A 22,594-nucleotide genomic window follows, 5' to 3' on the forward strand; every position below is an offset into this window, starting at 1 on the left:
TCTCTTTAATTGGCCTGTAGGAATGGCCTGTTGGAATGGGTACTCGGCCTAGCCTATTGTGGCTAGTGGCACTATGTAGTCAAGGATGACCTTGAACTCCTGATCTTCTTTCCTCTACCTCCCAAATTCTGGGATTGCAGGCATACACCATCACACTGTATTAATGTTGTGCTAGGGATCAAACCTAGGTTTTCGTGCAGGCTAGGGAAGCCCTCTACTAAGCTCCATTCCTTTGCCTTCGGGCCTTAGCTTTTGTGGCAAATTTAAAAGGCTGACGTCATGTCCCCCCCCCACCCCCCCGCAATAGCAACCAAGAGCACAAGATAAGCCCTGCCCCACGTGTTTCTCTCTTTACACAAGGTCCACGTACAAAGTAAACTACCAAAATGCCTCTAAATGGACTTTCTACCTTCCAGAGGTTTAGGGTTAAGTATGTCCACAACGGGAAGCAATTTTTCAGGTTAGGCTTGGGATCCGCTGCCTGCTACAGCGCCCGGCTTGGCTCCTAAGGAACCCAGGGTTTGCGCGGAGCCTCGCCCTTCTCGGTGGAACTACGACTCCCAGGGTTCCGCGCGATCAGGGCGTGCGCACGCGCGCGGGGCCGGAGGGGGGAACTAGCCGTTCCGACAGCGCCGTCGAGTTGTGGGGGCCGCTGCCGAGGATCCGGCCACGCCCGAGGCGAGCGGCGTCGCAGGGCGCGGGTGTGTGGCGCGAGCGGCGGCCGACGACCGGCAGTTCTGCGGCCCGAGCAGACGCCATCAGGTAAGCGCGGCCCGCTGCTTTCCAGGAAGTCCGTCCGAGGAGGGCGCGGCGGGGTCAGTCGCCCGGGCCGTGGTGGCCGAGGAGGCAGCCGTGGAGCCTTCGGCCGCGGGTTCGGGGCTCCTCCCCGCGGGGGTCCCTGTGAAGGGCGGGGGTCTCCGGCAGCCGGACGCCGAGGTTCGCAGGGCGTCGTCCGGCTCGAAGCGCTGAATGAATCGCCCCGGGCTCGGCCTCCGCGGGTTCGGGACACGCCGTGCGGCGCCTGGGCCGGGGCGCCTTCGCCGCTCGCGCCCGTCGGCCCCCAGCCTCGGCAGGCAGGTGCGCCCACCTTCGGCGCGGCCCGTCGCCCGCCCAGCCCGGGCCCGTCCGCGGCCTGAGAGCGGGGAGGAGCCGGCGCCGCGCTCTGAGTGTGCGCCGTGCTGCCTCGACGGGACCGGAGTCCTTTTGATTGCTCCGCAAGCATGCGTTGTGATCCCCAACAGAAGTGGGAAGCAGCCTCCGTTTATTCATTTATTCTTGTTCTTTTTTTTCTTTTTTTCGAGGTAGGGTCTCACTCTGGTCCAGGCTGACCTGGAATTAACTCTGTAGTCTCAGGGTGGCCTTGAACTCACAGCGATCCTCTTACCTCTGCCTCCCGAGTGCAGGGATTAAACGCGTGCGCTACCACGCCCGGCATATTTATTCTTGTTCTTAAAAATGTTTAGTTCCAAGCCGCATTTCCAACTTGCCCTTTGGCTTGTCTTAAAACCCAGAGTCATATGGCGAAGAACACTGCAGTAAAAACCTTTCCCAGGAGGTCATACTTAAACAGGAAATGAGCCTGTGGAGATGTAAGTAGGTTCTGTGCAGTCTCCCGCTTTGTAACATTTTTCATGCAGCCCATGTTTCTTTATCTGAGATCCCTTCACAATACAGTTTTGGCAGATTCAATTGAATAATTAATTAACCTATCAAAGTTTAGAAAAATAACTCTGCCCAAGCTTTCCTTAGTTGCTGCTTCCTAGTCCTGCCGGGGGTAGGGGTGGTTGTATAGCCCAGACTGGAATTCAAGGTGGTCCTGCCTCAACCTCCTAGTGCTGGGATTACACACAGGTGCCACCAAGTCTGGCTACCCCTATCATTTCTTTTAAGTGTTTATAGTCAATTAAAAAAAAGTTTGAATCATATCCCTAAAACATTCCTCCCAAAGGAACAAAAACGAATTCAAATGTGAGTCCTATTATGTTATAGTTCTTACAGCTTTCTAGTGTAGGCGATATGGGGATGGCTCAGTGGTTAAAGGATTTCTAGTTTGTGTATCTTTGGAAAATGAGATTGAAGAGCTGGAGAGATGGCTTGGCGGTTAAGCTCTTGCATGTGAAACCTAAGGACCCCTGTTCAAGGCTTGATTCCCCAGGACCCACATGAGCCAAATGCACAAGGTGGCGCACGCATCTGGAGTTCATTTGCAGTGGTTGGAGGCCTTGGTGCACCCGTTCTCTCTCCTTCTTTCTCTCTGTTCTCAAATAAGTAAATTAAAACAAAAAATTGGGCTGGAGAGATGGCTTAGCGGTTAAACGCTTGCCTGTGAAGCCTAAGGACCCCGGTTCGAGTCTCGGTTCCCCAGGTCCCACGTTAGCCAGATGCACAAGGGGGCGCACGCGTCTGGAGTTCGTTTGCAGAGGCTGGAAGCCCTGGCGCGCCCATTCTCTCTCTTCCTCTATCTGTCTTTCTCTCTGTGTCTGTCACTCTCAAATAAATAAATCTAAAAAAAAAAAAAAATTAAAAATGAGATTAAATGGTGGTTAGGTACTCCATTAATTATCCTAGCCTATGATTTATTATTTATTTATGGATGTTCAATGTAGGGTCTCGCTCTAGCCCAGGCTAACCTGGAACTCACTATGTAGTCTCAGGGTGGCCCCAAACTCATGGCGATCCTCCTACTGCTTCCCAAGTGCTGGCATTAAAGGCTTATAGGTACTAGGGGACGGAACCCAGACCATCAGGCTTTGCAAACAAACGCCTTTAACCACTGAGTCATTTCTCCAACTTCCTTCAATGACTTTAAAAAAATAATTCATTTGTAAACCAGGCATTGTGGTACACTCCTTTTCATCTCAGCACTCAGGAGGTAGAGGTAGGAGGATTGCTGTGAATTCCAGGTCAGTGTGGGCTAGAGTGAAACCCTACCTTGAAAAAAACAAAACAAGCAAACAAACAAAATTGATTTGTAAGCTGGGCTTGGTGGCGCACGCCTTTAATACCAGCATTCGGGAGGCAGAGGCAGGAGTATTGCCGTGAGTTCGAGGCCACCCTGAGACTCCATAGTGAATTCCAGGTCAGCCTGGGCTAGAGTGAGACCCTACCTCGAAAAAAGCAAACAAACAAAATTTATTTGTGAAGCCGGGCATGGTGGCGCACACCTTTAATCCCAGCACTGGGTGTTAGTTGGCTCGCCGAGAGTTCAAGGCTACCCTGAGACTACACAGTGAATTCCAGGTCAGCCTGGGCTAGAGACCCTACCTCAAACCCTACCCCTAACCCCACCCCAAAAAGAGTGTGGTGACTTGTGCCATTAATCCCCGCTCTGAGGAGGCAGACAGGACTTGTTGATAGCTAGTCTGACTGAATTGGGAGAGAGATTGAGGAAGACACCCAATATCAACTTCTGGCTTCCATATATGTGTACATGTATAAAGAGTGTATGAACACCCCACACTCATATACATGCAAGATGAATTCAGCCAGGAAACATTGGCCACAAATACTATTTCAAGTCCTGTGGTATGCATGAAGAAACAAAATCTTCACTTGGAGTTAAACACATGCATGTCAAATCCCATTTCAGTTACTGCTTAACACTATAATCATAGATTTTTTTTTTTTTTTTTCAGGCTGTGGATGTAGCTTAGTAATAGAGTGTTTGCCTAGCATGTGTAAAGACCTGGATTTGATTCCTGTCACCACAAAAAGGGGAAAAAAAGGGATCAGCTTAAACACAAGTTCAGTACAAGAGAGAGTCTAAAGACCTAATGATATAGGGGTCCTGCCTTGCAAGTTTAGCATGCAAAAATCAATTACCCACTGTCTTGACATTTGGAAGTGGAGCCTAGAATCTGTCTCCATCATAGGTGATGCTGTTAGATACCACACTTTGAATTTCAATAGTGGGAGATACTCTTTTTTAAAAAAAAATTATATATATATTGTTTTTTATTGACAACTTTCATAATTGTAAACAATATCCCATGCTAATTCCCTCCCTCCCCCTACTTATCCCTTTGAAACTCCACATTCTTATATCCTCTCCCCCTCTCAATCAGTCTCTCTTTTATTTTGATGTCAGAATCTTTTCCTCCTGTTATGATGGTCTGGTGTAGGTGGTGTCAGGTACTGTGAGGTCATGGATATCCAGGTCATTTTATGTCTGGAGGAGCACATTGTAAGGAGTCCTACCCTTCCTTTGGTTCTTACATTCTTTCCACCACCTCCGCAATGTACCCTGAGCATTGGAAGGTGTGATAGAGATATGTCAGTGCTGAGCACTCCTCTGTCACTTCTTCTCAGTACCATGGTGCCTTCTGAGTCGTCCCAAGGTCACTGCCATCTGAAAAGAGAGCCATTGCAAACAAACCCCATACACGTGTGCTACCATGTGCATCTTTTTTTGTTTTTGCCTTGATTTTTTAAAATTATGTGTCTATTTATTTGCAAGCAGAGACCAAAGGACCCAAGTTTGATATTCCAGTACCCGTGTAAGCCAGATGCACAAGGTGGCACATGCTTCTGGAGTTTGTTTACAGTGGCTGGAGGTCCTAGAGTACCCATTCTCTCTCTCTCTCTGCCTGTTTCTCTCTCAAATAAATAAGTAAATACTTTAAATTTTAAAAAGCCAGGTGTGGTGGTGCACGCCTTTAATCCCAGCACTTGGGAGGCAGAGGTAGGAGGATCACTGTTAGTTTAAGGACATTCTGAGACTACATAGTGAATTCCAGGTCAGCCTGGGTTAGTGAAAAACAATTTTTTTTTAAGGGGCATGTATCCTTTATATATGTGTCTATAATTCATTAGTTTTTTTAATTTTTTTAGCAATGAAGGGATGGATCTCTAATTCAAAGTGGCAGATAATTGAAAGCACATGTAGCATGTTCTAGACTTCTGTTTGGAACAAAATTATCTTATGTCTTGAAGTAGTATACTGCCCTTTTTTTGGGGGGGGGGTTGGAGGTAGGGTCTCACTCTATCCCAGGCTGACCTGGAATTCACTATGTAGTCTCAGGGTGGCCTCGAATGCATAGCAATCCTCCTACCTTTGTCTCCCAAGCACTTTCTTTCTTTCTTTTTTTGAGATAGAGTCTTGCTCTAGCCCAAGGTGACCTAACCCTGTGTAATCTCTGGCTGGCCAGAGAGAATGGAGAGATGGGAGGGAGAGAAAGAGAGAATATGAATGAGAATGGGTGTGCCAGGGCTTTTAAGCACTGCTGACCTGGGACTCATTCTGGGACCCAGTTGACATTGAACACAGACATAGCAATCCTCCTGCCTCAGCCTCCCAAGTGCTCAGACTAAAGGCATGTGCCACTATGCCCAGCATGAAGCTTTTTTTGTACTAGGTTTTTATCTGGGTCTATGATCCATTTCAAAGTAAGTAATTTTTGTGTTATGAGAGAGGTAGAATTTCAGATTCATTTTGTTGCTATTTTGAGAGAGTTTCATCCTTTCGTTACATTGATGTAGAACTCATTCTGTATCCTAAGCTGGCCTCTGACTCAGTGATCCTCCTGCCTCTACCTCCCAAGTGCTAGAATTATAGGCATGAGCTACCATGCCTGGCTAATTTCACTTTATGTGTATGTGTTTGTGCATGTGTGTGTGTGTGTGTGTGTGGTATAGGCACTTGTATATGCTGGTGGGGGTATGCTCTCCACTCCAGTCATGTGTCTTCCTGATTATTTTTAATTTGTGTGGAAATTTCTTACTGCCTTTTACTGACTGCGGAGCTTGCTATTCAAAAAGCCCCAGCAGTTCTCCAGTTTCCACTCCCCATAGAACTGGGATTACAGATTTGTGTGGCCATGCCCAGCTGTTGATTTGGATTCTGAAGATTCACGCTCGGGCTCTCTCAGGCCCTCGTGCTTTTACAGGAAGTTCACATAACTGCTGAGCCAAACTTTTTTTTTTTTTTGCAAGCAGAGAGAATAAGAGTGCTAATGAGTATGTCAGGGCCTCTGCCCTCTGTAATGAACTCCAAACACTTGCACCACATTGTGCATCTGGCTTAAAGTGGATACTGGGGAATTGAGCCTGGGCTGTCAGGTTTTGTAAGAAAGCACCTTTTAACCCTTTAACCACTGAGCCATCTCTCCATCCCTGAGCCATCTTTGTTTTTGGTTTTTCGAGGTAGGGTCTGACTCTAGCCCAGGCTGACCTGAACTTCACTATGTCGTCTCGAGCTGGCCTCAAATTCACAGAAATTTTCTCAAGTGCTGGGGATTAAAGGTGTGTGCCACCATGCCTGGCCTTGCCTTGATTATTTTAAAAAAATTATTTATTTATTTGAGATGGGTGAGGAGAATGTGTGTGCCAGGGCCTCTAGCCTCTGCAAACAAACCCCAAACACGTGTGCTACCATGTGCATCCTTTTTTGTTTTTGCCTTGATTTTGTAAAATTATGTATCTATTTATTTGCAAGCAGAGAACGATAGAATATGCACCAGGGCCTCCAGCTGCTGCAGATGAACTCCAGATGCATGCACCACTTTGTGCATCTGGCTTTACATGGGTACTGGGGAATATGACTCTGGTCGCTACCCTTTGCCAGCATGTGCCTTAACCGCTGGCCATCTCTTTAGCCCATTGCCTTGATTTTTTTTTTTTTGAGGTAGGGTCTTACTCTAGCCCAGGCTGACATGGAATTCACGTTGTAATACCAGGCTGGCCTTGAACTCATGGCAGTCCTCCCATCTGTGCCTTCCGGGTGCTGAGATTAAAGGTGTGTACCTCTTGCCTTGATTTTAAAAAACAACTTTGTGTTGAATGTTTCATTTTCCCCAATAGATTGTATTAGTCAAGGTTTTTAGGTCTCACGAAATACAGACCCACAGCCAGTCTATTATAGTGCCAGGATTGTTGTGAGGCCATGAGCTCCTAGAAATGAACTGCAGCTGGAATTCAATAGAATTTGGAAAGCCCTGCTCCCCAGCGCAGCCTCTCTGGCTCCTCCCCTTTCCCAAATGGTTTCATTAAAAAAAAAAAGTATGGAACTGGAAAGATGGCCCCGTTGGTAAAGTGCTTGCCTCACAAGCATGAAGACCTGAGTTTAGATCCCATGAACCCATGCAAAAGCCAGGTACAGCAGCATGCTTCCTGAGACAGATAGTCTAAGCTGAGTCAGTGAGCTCCCAGGTTCTGTGAGAATCCTTGAGTTGTTGTCAGCTCCACATAACTGGAAGGAAATTTTAAACAGACATAGTTCATGGGAGGAGCGGGATTTATTTCAAGCTTACAAATAAATCCAGGGAAGTTCCACAATGGCAGAAGAAGCTGGCTTCCATTTATGAATCCAAACAGAGAGAGACACCACCACACAGCCAGCACCACAAGCAAGCACAAATGAACAGCAAACAGCAAGGACTCAGTCAGAGCTCTGCATACCTTTGGGCTAGAAATCAGATTTGCCCCCAAACATATCTTAGGGCTGGACCCCAGAATCTACCCACAGTGACACCTTTTCCCACCAAGCAGCTGGCAATCTAAATTATAAGCTTTAATAAAACATAAATATATAAATATAAAAACATAAACATAAAATAAAAAGAGGTTGGGGAGCATACATTCAAACTGCACACTTTGTCTTAAAAAATAAGGTAGAGCTGGAGGGTTGGCTTAGCTGTTAAGGTGTTTGCCTGCAAAGTCAAAGGACCCAGGTTTGATTCCCCAGGACCCACATAAGCTAGATGCACAAGGTTGCACATGCATCTGGAGTTCGTTTGTAGTGGTTGAAGGCCCTAGTGTGTCCATTCTCCTTATCTGCCTCATTCTGTCCCTCTCTCTCAAATAAATAAAGTAAAATTAAAAAAAAAAAAGATTACAAAAAAATGAGGTGAAGAGCTGTAGACATGGCTCCGCGGTTAAGGTGCTTGCCTGCAAAACCTAACAGCCTGGATTCGATTCCCCAGTACCCAAGTAAAGCCAGATGCACAAAGTGGTGCGTGTATCTGGAAGTCATTTGCAGCAGCTTGAGGCCCTGGCACACCTATTCATTCTGCCTGTCACTCTTTTCTCTCTTCCTGCTTGCAAACAAACAGTAAGTAAGTAAATAAGGTAAAGAGTGCTTGAGGACCCATATGTGTGCCCCCACACCTGAATTCATACACACATACATGCACAACACACATACATATACAAAAACAGTGTGAATTACAACATACTTGATGGCTAAATTTCTTTTGAGTCCTCTTTAATCTTGTACCTAAGACCATTGTCTCACTTCTCCCTTCAACCCAGTCCTGCTCCATTCTTCATTACAGACTGAGAGCCAGCTTTCTCAAGTCGTAAGGTTCAGTGTGCTTATTTACTGGCTTTTTGAAGCAGAACACACATTGTGACCTAGGCTGACTAACTCATTTTGATCCTCCTACCTCAGCCTCCCCAGTACTAGGATTAAAGGCATGAGTCACCTTCCTCAGCTGATATTTTAAAAATCATTTTATTTTTATTTATTTATTTGACAGAGAAAAAGAGAGAGAGAGAGAATGGGCACACCAGGGCCTCCAGCCACTACAAACTCCAGATACATGTGCCCCCTTGTCCATCTGGCTAACATGGGTCCTGGGGAATCAAATTGGCTTTGCCGGCAAACGCCTTAACCGCTAAACCATCCCTTCAGCCCCTATTATGTTTATTTTATATTTTCATTGTGCTGGGGATAAAACCCAGGGCTTTGCTCATGCTAGGCAAGTGCTCTCCGTTGAGTTATATCAGCCCCCTAGCTTCAATTTTAAGTGTGACTTTTGCCAGCTGTGGTGGCACACTTAATTCCAGCACTTAGGCAGAGGTAGGAGGTTCACTGTGAGTTTGAGGCTAACCTGAGACGACATAGTGAATTCCAGGCCAGCCTGACCTAGAGTAAAACCTTACCTTAAAAAAAAATAAATAAATAAGACCAAATGTAACTTTTGCTTGTGGAGTTACTTCTAGATTTCATGTTACATGATCTCTCTACTTGAGTTTTGTCTCCCATCTTTCCAAATTAGATTTCATCCATCCTGCTTGGGTTGGAGGTGTCTCATATCTAACAACCATGACAGATAGGGTGTTCTTAATTACTCGCTGAATCCCTATATTTCATAGATACTGGAGTAAGGAGGATCCCACATAAGTGAGTTTGATTTTTGTTATTTCAAAACATACTCTGGTTACCAGAGTTTGAAGAAAATGACCATACACCTGATCTTTTTTATGTCTAGATTGCATCTAGAAGGTTGATAGGTTTAAAAATAGATCTGGCTCTTTGTTATCTGATTATTGCTGTGACTACTTGGTCATTTTTTTTTGTCATCATTTGGAAATTTTCTAAGTTTATAACAAATTCTACCAAGTTTATAGCAAATTAACTTTCAAAAACACTGCTTTTTGAAATTTACTTCCTGGCTCTCGACAAAGAGAAGGTAGAGTATTTAGCATCTATATGTGGCCATATGAGTGAGCACACATGGCATGTGGAGGCCAGAGGGTGATATCAGATGCTTTCCGTGATCATTCTGTATTTTGAATACCCTGAAGCAGTCTCCCACTTGAACCCAGAGCTCAATGATTTGGCTAGTCTGGTTGGCCTGCTTGCTGTGGGGATGCCCTAACTTTACCTCCCGCATGCTAGATTACACGCTTGGCTTGGCTTGAAAGTAAAATATTGAAAATCAAACAAAGTTATAATATGACTTGACTTACTCTAACTCCAGCCCACTAACATATAGTAAAGCCAGGTATTCCCACCATTGATCTGAAGGACTGAGCCATAGAAATTTACTATGTTGCAGACTGTGGTTCAGGAGTTGATAATGTAAAAGTAGTTCCCTCAGAGTGGCAAAGGTAGATACTTATATAAATGATTATGATATTGTGAGACATGTTGACAGAAGTACTAGTGAAGTGGCCACTGACACCTCTCTCACTGCTTTGTTTGTGCACAGCCATCTGTCTTGTATGTTTTCTTCAGCTTTCTTCTTTCTCACCTAGTCTCTACAATTAAATGCCACTGTAATGTGGGTCAGAATACAGTAACATCTCACTTATCTAAACACAAAGTAATGAGATATTCCTTGAAAATTAACTTTGATGGTAATGACTTTATTAGTTGACTCTTTGAGTGCTTGATCTACTTTAGGCAACATGCTAAGTGATGTGATTGCGTTTATTCATTTAATGAATTAACATAACCCTATTAAGTGTAGGTAGGTTCTCTCACTATTTTCAATTTTACAGATGAGCAAAATGTATTTCAGTATCTGCTCAAGGTTATAAAGCTAGCAAGAAGTGGAATTACTATTTTTTTCCCCTAAGATAGAATTCAGGCTAGTCTGGAACTCTTGGGATCAAGTGATAGCACCACACTCATGAAATCTTTTTTTAAAAAAGTTATACTAGGGCTGGAGAAATGGCTTAGCAGTCAAAGTGCTTGTGTGCAAAGCCTAATGACCCACGTTCTGCTCCCCAGAACCCACGTAAGCCAGATACACAAGGTCACACATGGCATACAAGGTGGCACACAAGTCTGGAGTTAATTTGATTGCAGTGGCTAGAGGCTTCGGTGCACTAATTCTCTCTCTGTCTATCTGTCTATCTCACACACACACAATTTTTTTTTTTTGAAAGTTATATTAAATCAATAGAAGGGACTTACAAACAAGCCCTCTAAGGTTCAGGGAACATTGTGGAAGACGGGACAGAAAGAAGGTAAGGTAGTAGCCACAGGGTGGGAAGGTGTACTCTGAAGCATTGTCTGCCCATCCCTACAAAGACTGACTGGCACATTTATGATCCCACAATGTTTACCAGTAACCCAACTGAGGATGGCCCACAGTGAGATAGGGTTGGGGGAGAGGGAATGTAAGAGTGTTCCCTGATGGGAATATGATTAATTTGCAATATGTTCACATAATAGAGTTCTCAATAAAAAAGTAAACATTCCCAGAAAAAAATATATTAAATGTCATATTTTAGTAAAGACTAATTATAAATTTCTCTTGATCTTATTAAGTGGAATCCACCATTTAGTTGAGGTGATATAGAATTTAAAATTTATTTAATCACTTATTATACTATACTATCTAATTGCCTTCTAGGGTCTATAAGCACTACCGTGTTGTGTTTTACTTTATTTTCCCTTCTCTTTTAATACCAGCTGTGGCTTGCTGTTCTGTCAGTTTGACCAAATTTGTTTCTATTAATGTGAAGTGTTATTGACATAAAGCTAAAAATATTGTAGGAATCAAATATTTTATGGAAGTAGTATGGGATTATGAAAATAATCAGGATTTTAAGTTCATGTCCAATTCTATGTATTTTTTTTTCAAGGTAGGGTCTCACTCTAGTCCAGACTGTAGTCTCAGGGTAGCCTCAAATTCTTGGTGATCCTCTTAACCTCTGCCTCCCAAGTGCTGGAATTAAAGCATGCATCACCATGCCCAACATGTCCAATTCTTATATCCACCATGAGAAATATGTATACTTGGGCAGGGTCTTTTGCCTCTCTGAGCTTGTTTATATACCTATAACTTAGGCCCAGTAAGACTTTGCAGGATTGTTATTAATGCATAATTATATATTCTAAATTGAATTACATGTTATATTTACCGTGTCACTGGTAAAATGCCAAGTATGCAAATTCAAATTAATTTCGTTTTGTCTTCATTGTTTTGGAATATGGTCCCTTTATCAATCTGAGAGATAGAGGTAAAGAAATGAACTTGAGGCTGGGGGTGTAGTTCAGTGGTAGAGTGCTTGCCCAGCATGTGCAAAACCCTTTGGTCATATCTCCTGCACGTAACATATAGACATTTGTTCATACATGCATACATACATGCATGTTCATACATGCAAGTCAGGTGTGGAGCACAGTGAGTTCAAGGCCAGCTTGGGTTATAGAGTGAGCCAGTCTGGGGTAAAGTGAAACCTTACCTCAGGTAAAGTAAGAAAAGAAATGTCAGCGGGTGTGGCAGCACACGCCTTTAATCCCAGCATTCAGCCACCCTGAGACTACATAGTGAATTGCAGGTCAGCCTAAAGGAAAAAAAAAAAGGAAGGAAGGAAGGAAAGAAATGTTTTCCTGTGATATGACTAAGATATAGTTAGTTTTATTATGTCATGTTAAAATTCAAGGCTGGGCAGATGGCTCAGCAGTTAAATGTGCTTGCTTGCAAAGCCTGCTGCCCTGGAGTTCAATTCCTGAGTACCCACTAAAACCAGATGCACAGAGAATAGCCCATGTGTCTTGAGTTAATTTGCAAGAGGCCCTGGTGTGCCCAATATAGACATTCACTGTCTTATAACACAGAGTACTAATGACTGTACAATCATGGCTCTCTCTCAAATAAAAAAAAATTAATATTTTGAAAAGCTGGACATGGTGGCACACATCTTTAATTCCAGTATCAGGAGGCAGAGATAGTTTGTGAGTTTGAGGCCTGCCTGAGACAACATAATGGATTCCAGGTCAGCCTGGGCTAGAGCGAGACCCTACCTCAAAAAAAAAAAAAAAAAAATTACAAGCAAAATAACAACTCAAGGGCTGGAAAGATGGCTTAGCAGTTAAAGTTGCTTGCTTGTAAAGCCTGACCACTCTGGTTTGATTCCCCACTATTCACATAAAGCCAGATTCACAAAGTGGTGTATGTGTCTGAAGTTTATTTATAGTGACAGGAAGCCCCAGAACCACTGCAAACGAACTCCAGATGCATGCACCACTCTGCATGTGGCTCATGGGGGTACTGGGCAGCTGAACCCAGGTCATTAGGCTTTGCAGGTAAGTGCTATTTTTCCAGCCCTCACTCACTCTATCTGCCTCTATTTCTGTCTCAGATTTTATGGATGGATGGATGGATAGATAGATAGATATAGTTGTTGTTTGGTTTTGTTTATGTTTTTGTTTTTTGAGATGGTGTCTTATTCTAGCCCAGGCTGACCTGGAATTCACTATGTGTAGTCTTAGTGTAGCCTTGAATTTATGGTGATCTTCCTATGTTTGCCTCCTGAGTTCTGGGATTAAAGGCACACAATAAATATACTTTTTAAAAAATAAAAATCTATAGTTGTATGGTTGAGGGAATAGCTCAGTGGTAGAACACTTGCCTAGCATGCACAAGGTCCTGTGTGATAGTGTGAAATTTTAGAAATACTGAACTCCTGTTTTATATTCTTAAACTATGTTCTCAGCAACCTCCTCTTCTTTTTTTATTTTTTTGGTTTTCTGGTCCAGGCTAACCTGGAATTAACTATGTAGTCTCAGGGTGGCCTCAAACTCAGCAGTCCTCCTACCCTTGCCTCCTTGAGTGCTGAGATTAAAGGTGTGCGCCGCCACACCTGGCTACAGCAATCTCCTCTCTTCTCTGCATTAAGTTGCCTTTTACTTCTGTGGCTCTCTTGAGTTCTCTAACTTACTATTAAAGGAAAAATGTCCTTTAGCCTCCTTTCAGAGAACCTATTCCAAAGCAGACTATACCCTAGGGACCATGAGCTGCTTCCTGGCCAATGGCCATGATTTGTAAGACTTCCCTTCTTTCATCAGTTCTGCTTTCTTCAACTATCCCCAGTCTTAAATACTAATACACTTTTCTTTCCACTTCCACTCCCTCCCATTTCTTTTCCCAAGCCCATCTCCGCTGTGTTTCCTATTACTTCATTTGTTTTACGTAGTTCGGTTTTTTAAATTGAATATGACTATTTCTAAATTTATTTAAATTCATGCTTAAAAACAAAAGTTGTACATATTAATAAGATGTAATGTTTTAAAATTTTTGTTTATTTTTTTGAGAGTGACAGAGAGAGAGAATGGGCGCATCATGACCTCTGGCCACTGCAAACAATGCATGTGCTACCTTGTGCATCTGGCTTACTGTGGATACTGGGCAATTAAGCCTCTAACTGGGGTCCTTAGGCTTCACAGACAAGTGCTTAACCACTAAGCCATCTCTCCAGCCCCCATGTAATGTTTTGATATGTATTGTTAAATGTTTAAATCAAATTAAGCTTATCACCTTACAAGCTTTTTTTTTTCTCCCCACCTCCCACCTTTCCCTTTGAGGATCTCAGTCTAGCTGAGGCTGACCTGGAATTCATTATGTTGTCTCAGGGTGGCCTCGAACTCACAGTGATCCTCCTTCCTCTGCCTCTGAGAGCTGGGATTAAAGGCATGCATCACCACACCCGACCAGATAAATAATTTTTTTTTAAGTTCTTGTAACAGGGAGAATGAGTCATATTTATACTTCTCAGTGGGAGAGAGAAAAACCCTCAGATTAATCTTTTCATTATGCACTTGGAATGGAGTCAGCATTTTGATTGATGGCTGAATACTGATAAGCTTTCCCTGCAAGCCATTTCCTCTCTCATCTGGTTTTGTCAGTTTCACTGGTAGAAGGCTCTTTGAATTAACCATCAGAGAAAAAGAACTCCATAACTTTATTACCCTTAGAGATTTAATTATATGATGTCATTTCTTTTTATTTATTTTGGGGGGGCTTTTTGAGGTAGGGTCTCACTCTAGCTCAGGATGACCTGAAATTCACTATGTAGTCTCAGAGTGGCCTCAAACTCACGGTGATCCTCCTACCTCAGCCTCCCGAGTGCTGGGATTAAAGGCATGTACCACACTGTCTGGCTAATTAGCTTTTTTAAATTTAATTTGTTTGAGAGCGACAGGCAGAGAGAGAAAGAGGCAGGTAGAAAATGGGTGCACCAGGGTCTCCACCCACTGCAAACAAACTCCAGATGCATGTGCCACTTTGTGCATCTGGCTTACATGGATCCTGGGGAATACAAGCCTTGAACCGGGGTCCTTAGGCTTCGCAGGCAAGTGCTTAACCACTAAGCAATCTCTCGAGCCCCTTTAATTTGTAAGAGAGAGAGAGAATGGGCAAAACAGGGCCTCCAGCCACTGCAAATGAACTCCAGAAGCATGCACTGCTTTGTGCATCTGGCTTTACTGGGTACTGGAGAATTGAATTCAGGTCGTTAGGGTTTGTAGCCAAGCACTTTAACTGCTGAGCCATCTCTCCACCTCTCTCAGTCTTTTCGAAATAGTATGAGTAACCTATTCAAGTACTTTGTTGCAGTAGTCTCAGAATTATCTAGCTGCATTCTACTTTAAGTTTGCTCTCCAGAACCTGTATCCAACTAAATCTCTTCTTGGTCCTAGCCCTAACAAGGTTTTCTGGGCACCTTGAGATTTCAAACTTTGTACTTTTTCCTTGTGTATTTGGGATTGACCAATCTCTCTCTTTTAATCAAGACAGGGATGTGGCCAGTGGTATAGCACTTGTCTGGCATGTACAGGACTCTGGGTTCCATCCTCAGCACTGAAAGAAACACAGTTCAAGATGGCATCAGGAACAAAGGCAGGGAAAGATGGCTGTGTTAGCCAATTTTATATTTGAGTTTATTAGCCTCTGAGGACTAGAAAGAGTAATTCCACAAAGTAGAATAATCAGTGGCTATTTTCTCAAACCTGTGAAAAGCAGCTGTCTCAGCTGTGTATTTTGGCTCACATATGTAATCCCTGCATATGGGAAGCTAAGGCAAGTTGATCAAGAGTTCTGGCTAGAGCCAGGTGTGGTAGCTCTTGTCTGTAATCCCAGAACTTGTGAGGTAGAAACTGAAGTACTTTACATAGTTACTTTTATGGTGTTTTTGAAGTGCAGTGGTTGATCCACATGTCTGAGATAGCTACTTTATCTATTTGTTTGTTTGTGACAGGATCTCCCTATATAAACCAGACAGCCTTGTAACTCATTGTGTAGTATAGACTGGCCTTGGCTTTTTTTTTTTTTTTTTGAGATTTATTTATTTATTAGAGACAGAGAGAAAGAATGAGTGTGCCAGGGCCTCTAGCCACTGCAAATGAACTCCAGACACATGTGCCACCATGTGCATCTGGCTTATGTGGGACCTGGAGAATCAAACCTGGGTCCTTAGGCTTCACAGGCATGCACCTTAACCGCTAAGCTATCTATCCAGCCCTGGTTTTGTTCTTTTGAGACAGGATCTGTTGTAGCTCAGACTAACTATGAGCTCCTAATCCTTCAGTTTCTACCTCTTTGGCCTCTGGCTTATGTGGGATCTGGAAAGTCAAACATGGGTCCTTAGGCTTCACAGGCAAGCACTTTAACCACTAAGCCATCTCTCCAGTCCTTGCTTTTGGGGTTTGGTTTGGTTTTGTTTTGTTTTTCAAGGTAGAGTCTCACTGTAGCTCAGGCTGACCTGGAATTCATCTGTAGTCTCAGAGTGGCCTTGAACTCACAGCGATCCTCCTACCCCTGCTAGGATTGAAGGCATGCGCCACCATACCCAGCCCTTGTTTTTTGTTTTAATGACAGTAACCTTTTTAGAAAGATAAGCAGTACTGTGAAGTCAGTTCACTCTAGCAGGAACACATTGAGGCACAGGGAGATCTTAGGAGACTCTTCTCCCTCTGCCACACCATCCCTGACATATTTGTACTCAACTCATGCTTTACCAATCCCAGGGATAAGGAGATAGCCTCATATACCTCTGTAGGCCTGGAACTCGAGATCCTCCTGCTTCTCTCTCCCAAGTGCTGGGATTACAGGTTTACATGACCATCTAGATGTTTTTTCTCAGCCTTCTCCATCAATGTGAATATTCATAAACCCAACAGAGGCGACATTAAAGCCTCATGCTGAATTAGAGAGCATCTAGGTGCTTATAATGTTGAAGTCTCCAGGCAGGGGCAATTTAATATTGTTTCCAGTATTCTGTATTCTGTTTCCAGTATTTCCAGAATTCTGGAGATAAGTCCAAACAAAAATAAAAAAGGAATTTTTGATTTATTTTTTTTTAAACCAAAGTAAGTTGAAACAGATACTTAAAATTATTGGGTGGTAAACCATATCCAGTTCAAAAGATTACATAGATATTATCTAGAGTGAGTATTTTGTTTCTAATTAGTGTTTTCTATACTGAATGTAATCACTGAAAGTTTTCTTCAGTGTGAAGACCATGAAGTGCAGTCAATACAAAGCTAAACTTAATACTTCAGTCAGGGAGAATTACATTGGACCAGCACAGTTTTTCTGAGTAGGCCAGTGTTTTATGTAGGATGAGGGGGAAGTATAAAATTCAAGGGTTGGCAACCTTTCAGATGCCATAGTGGGTTGACACCATCTGGAAAGTGTGTTTGTGATTGGTTGGCTAGCACTCAGGAGTGCTTACCAGGGTCAGTCTGTTCCTGGTTGGCTGACTTTCAGGAAGTGACTGGCTTGCAAAGGCAAACTGTTGATCATCTTAAATGGCTACTTACCTCCATGACTACAGAAAAAGTCATTTTTTCCAAGTTTGTGGAAACTTTATTGAATGAATAATAAATATATTATTGGAAAACATATACTCATCTGGAAATCTAGAAATTGAAAACTTGTCTCTCTGCTGGGTCAGGAGTTCTCTATCCAGGGATGCTAGGAGAAGCCAGAGAGGAAAAAGTAGTGTTCAATCCAGTGCATCTACAGAGTAGGCCTCTATCAGCTGATGTGGCCTCCTGAAAAGTAAATTCATTTCTATACCCCAAAGAAAAGTTTCTGGGGCTGGAAAGATGGCTTAGCAGTTACCTAAAGTCCCTTGCTTGTATAGCCTGCTGGCCTGGGTTCAGTTCCAGCCACCTGTGTAAGCCAGATGCAAAAAGTAGCTTAAGCGTCTGGTATTTGTTTGCAATGGCTAGAGACCCTGGTACACCACTCCCCCTCAACAAGTGCAAATTTATTTTAAGAGAGGGAGCAGGGTGGAGAGGGGGAGGTAAAGGCATATATAGAGAGAGAATGGGCGCAGGGGGCCTCCTAGCCATTGCAAATGAGCTCCAGACTCATGTGCCACCCTATGCATCTGGCTTTATGTGGGTACTGGAGAACTGAACCTGGGTCCTTTGGCTTTGCCAGTAAGCGCCTTAACTGCTAAGCTATCTCTCCTGCCCAGTAATTTTTTTGTGTGTGTGTGAAGAAAATTTTATCAGGACTTACATTTACTTTTAGTGGCCAGATTACTGATGATCAGATAGGTTTTGCTTTGTTTTGTCTTTAACTGGGGAAACTTAAACAGCAGTAAAGTCAAGCTAAGAAAAAGTGAGTAGTTCAGAGATGAAAAGGATTAGCACCACTATCAAAGACTTAATTCTCCAGGCTGACCTGGAACTCACACTGTAGTTTTAGGCTGGCCTGGAACTCATAGCGGTCCTCCTACCTCTGCCTCTGAAATGCTGGGCTTAAAGACATGTGCCACCATGCCTGGCTGCTGAAATTAACATTTTAAGCTTCCATTTATGTTTAAGAACATTCAATATTTGTCTTTCTGTACTTGTCTTAGTACATTTAACGTAATATCCTTTAGTTTCACCTATATTTCTGTTCTTTTATGATGTATATACCACACTTTTGTAGCTGATGAATATTTGGATTGATTGGATGGATATCTTGGCTATTGTGAATGATGTTGAAATACACATGGAAATCCATATACCTCTTTGATAAGCTGTTTGCATTTCCATGGCTATATATTTAGCAGTGGAATAGCCACACCAGTTTGTTAGAGTTGTAGTCTTTAAATCCAGGGTCCACAAATGCAAGTACTCTGCCACTGGACTGTGCCTCCAGGCCTGCATTTTGTTTCTTGATGAAGTGCTGTACAAATACTTGTTCCTACCCACAGTGTATTACGAGATCTCCTAATTTCTACACACTTTACAACATTTGACTGTAACCTCTTCCTAAATGGGGAGATGGTATCTCATTGTATGCAAGATCATTGTACCTGTCTTGCCACCTGCCTTGTGTAAACATAACTCTTCCACCATTTTTCTGTGTTTGAAGATCAGAGAAATGTTTGTTTTTATAGTGCCCTGTGACCTAAAATTAGTATTAAGGCTGCCTTTGTATTAGTGTAGAACAATTAAGAAAGTTATTTCTGCTATTCATATGGTGGTAGTTAGAAATGCAAGCGTGGCAATGCTGATCCCACCATGCTTCATCTTAAGTGACCTTTTTATAACATAGCTATTAATTTTTTAGTTATTATTATTTTATTTATTTTTTATTGATTGTTTTTTTTCAAAGTAGGGTCTTGCTGTAGCCCAGGCTGACCTGGAATTCACTATGTAGTCTTAGGGTGGCCTCTAACTCACTGTGATCCTCCTACCTCAGCCTCCCAAGCACTGGGATTAAAGGCGTGCACCACTATACCTGGTTTAAATATTTTTTTAAGAAACACTTTTTGTTGATTTTGTTTTTTGTTTTTCGAGGTAGGGGATCACTCTAGTCCAGGCTGACCTGGAATTCACTATGTAGTCTCAGGGTGCCTTGAACTCAAGGCAATCCTCCTACCTCTGCCTCCCAAGTGCTGGGATTTAAAGTGTGTGCCACCACACCCAGCTTCCATGTAATTTTTAAATGAATTCTTAGCAATTTCATTTTTCTTAAAAAATAAAAAGTGTTTTTAACATCTTTAATCCCAGCACTCCAGGTCAGCCTGAGCTAGAGAGAGACCCTTCCTCGAAAAAATAACAATGACCAAAAAGAAAAAATATGTATATATATCTATATATCTATGATATATAGATATATGTATGTGCCCCTAGAAAGCCCAGTGTGAAAGGTAAGGATTCTAGAGATAAGTGACAAATGAAAATAAGCTTGGTTGGTTAATGAAGTGATGGTTTTTGGCCCAGAATATTCCAGGATAGCCCCTCCATTAACTGAACAGCAGTAGAACTGTGCAGGGTGGGAAAGAGCACATCCCTATAGACTTAAACAAAGTTCTTCGGCCTACGAGTAGGATAGAATATGCCATCATAAGAAAAAGACCTAGCTGTCAGAGCTAGTGAGATCTCCAGGTACATGTAACCAAGCTCTTCACTGCTCCCCACTCCAGGAGATTCTGATGCATTCTAAAGCTGAAAACTTGTGCTCTGAAGAATAGCCAGAACTTAAAACAATCTGAACTTCAAGTTTAAATACTTTCTACTTCATTAAGGTTTGCCTAACTCACCTGTTAAAACTTGCTTTAAAATAATATATAATAACAATGAACCAAGCTTGGTGGTTCATGCCTGTAATCTAACACGTGGGAAGTAGAGGTAGGGGAATCGGGAGTTCAAAGCTGACTTTGGTTACATAGTGATTTCATGGCTATCCTCCGCTACATGAGACCTTGTCCCAAGCCTAAACAAACAAACAAACAAGAGATGGAGAATATTGTGCTTTAAAAGTTACTCCTACATTTCTATGCTGTGTGAGCACTGAAATACCAGAGAAGAGTGCTAGCACTGGTTCTGAGCAGTCAGGGAACAAGAGCGTCAGGTGCTGGCTGTTTATGGAAGCAGAAAGGCTTTTGGGGGTTTTTGGTTTAGTTTAGTTTTGTTTTTTCTGAACTTGGAAGTTCTTGCCTCTTGACAAAATTCCATAATCTAAATCTGTAGGAAATGGCTTCTCCATTGTATTGTTAAGGAAAAACAAGCTAAAGTAAAAAACACATTATTTTCCTCCAGGATACATCAACATGAGCTAGTAAAGACTTAAAAGAAAATAAGAGAGTTGTTACATTTAACTTAATAATAAAATTAGTATCCAGAATAAAATGAGATCATCTTGGAAAGACACTATAAAAAATGAGTAACGGATTATTCACATAAGAAGGAACACCAGGGGGCTGGAGAGATGGCTTAACGGTTAAGGTGCTTGCCTGCAAAGCCAAAGGACCCAGGTTCAACTCCCCAGTTGTAAGCCAGATGCATAAGGAGCACACAGCATCTGGAGTTTGTTTGCAGTGGCTGGAGGCCCTGGCATGTCCATTCATTCTCTCTCTTAATCTCTACCTGCCTATTTCTGTATCTCTCTCTCTCTCTCTCAAATAAATAAATAATTTTTTTTTTTTTTTTTACAAAAAGGAACATTATTGGCCCAGAGTGATGACTTAGTGGCTAAGGCATTTGCCTGCAAAATGTTAGGACCTAGGTTTGATTCCCATACAAAGTGTCACATGCATCTGGAGTTCATTTACAATGGCTGGAGGCTCTAGCTTACTTATTCTCTCTTGCTTGCTCGCTGTCTCTCTCAAATAAAATTGTTTTTAATGGCAAACCATTGGTAGATGAACATTTAAAAAGACACACATAGGGCTGGAGAGATGGCTTAGTGGTTAAGTGCTTGCCTGTGAAGCCTAAGGACCCCGGTTCGAGGCTCGGTTCCCCAGGTCCCACGTTAGCCAGATGCACAAGGGGGCGCACGCATCTGGAGTTCGTTTGCAGAGGCTGGAAGCCCTGGCGCGCCCATTCTCTCTCTCTCTCCCTCTATCTGTCTTTCTCTCTGTCTGTCGCTCTCAAATAAATATAAATAAATAAATAAATAAAGACACACATAAAAAGCTAGAGAGATATGGCTCAGCAGTTAGGAACATTTTCTGTGCAAGCATGAGGGCCTGAGAAGGCTTGAGAGACTCCATAGATTTGATCCCCATGACTCACATAAACAGCTAGGCATGGTACAGTAGAGCCACACTTTCCTGTAGTCAAGCCTTTTGACTATCCCTACCAACTGCTGAGTGATGTATCCCAGCATACTTGCAGTATTTTTGTGTGTGTATGTGTGTGTGTGGTATGCTGCAATGTGCATGTGGAGGCCAGAGTTGACATCAACTGTATTCCTTAATTACTCTCTACCTTATTACTTTGAGATGAAGTCTCTGAGTGAATCTGGAGCTCACCGATTGAGCTAAACTAGCTGGCCAACAAGCCCCAGGAATCTATCTCCACTTCCTCAGTGCTAGGATTACAGGTGCACACTACCACACCTAGCTTTAACCTTGCTGGCAGGTGACAGGTCTTTCATCCTTATACAGCAAGCACTTTGCCAGCTAAGCCATCTTGCCAGTCCCCTCCTTTGAGTATTTTATTATTTTTTAATTTTTTTAATTTATTTGAGGGAGGGAGAGAGAGAGAAGAGAGAGAGAGAGAGAGAATGGATGTGCCAGGGCCTCTAGCCAATGCAAATGAACTCCAGATGCATGCACCACTTTGTGCATCTGACTTGTATTGATACTGGGGAATTGAACCTGGGTCCTTAGGCTTTGCAGACAAGTGCCTTAACTGCTAAGCAATCTCTCCAGCCTTTATTATTAGTTTTGGTTTTTCAAGGTAGAGTCTCACTGTAGCCCAGGGTGGCCTTGAACTCACAGTGATCCTCCTACCTCTGCCTCCCGCATGCTGGGATTAAAGGCATGTGCCAGCATTACTGGCTCTGGTTTTTTTTGTTTTGTTTTGTTTTTTGTTTTTGAGGTAGGATCTCACTAGTCCAGGCTGACCCAGCACTTACTCTGTAGCTCATGGCAATCCTCCTGCCTCAGTCTCCTGAATGTTGAGATTAAAGGCATGTACCTCTTCTCCCTGTTTCCCTTGAGTATTTTTTTAATTTTAATTTATTTATTAGAGTCAGAGAGAGGGACAGAGGGAAAGAAAGAAAAGGAGGGAGGGAGAAAGAGAATGGGCATGCCAGGTCCACTAGCCACTGCAGAGGAACTCCACACTCATGCCACCTTGTGCATCTGGCCTAGGTGGGACCTGGAGAATTGAACCTCAGTCAGT

General features: G+C 42.9%; 1 protein-coding gene across 2 annotated transcripts in view; it reads left to right on the forward strand.

Moving 5' to 3' along the window:
• The first annotated feature begins 651 nt into the window (after positions 1 to 651).
• Positions 652 to 22,594, forward strand: part of Tmod3 (tropomodulin 3) — a 59,172-nt gene continuing 37,229 nt past the window's right edge. The window contains exon 1 of one of the 2 annotated variants that reach the window (XM_004662476.2): positions 652 to 762. The gene's annotated coding sequence lies outside the window, so the exon portion shown is untranslated. The remainder of the gene's footprint in view (positions 763 to 22,594) is intronic. The other variant, XM_045161045.1, reaches the window with a different exon arrangement.

This window comes from Jaculus jaculus, chromosome 10 (assembly GCF_020740685.1).
Source record: "Jaculus jaculus isolate mJacJac1 chromosome 10, mJacJac1.mat.Y.cur, whole genome shotgun sequence".
Taxonomy (NCBI): Eukaryota; Metazoa; Chordata; class Mammalia; order Rodentia; family Dipodidae; genus Jaculus; species Jaculus jaculus.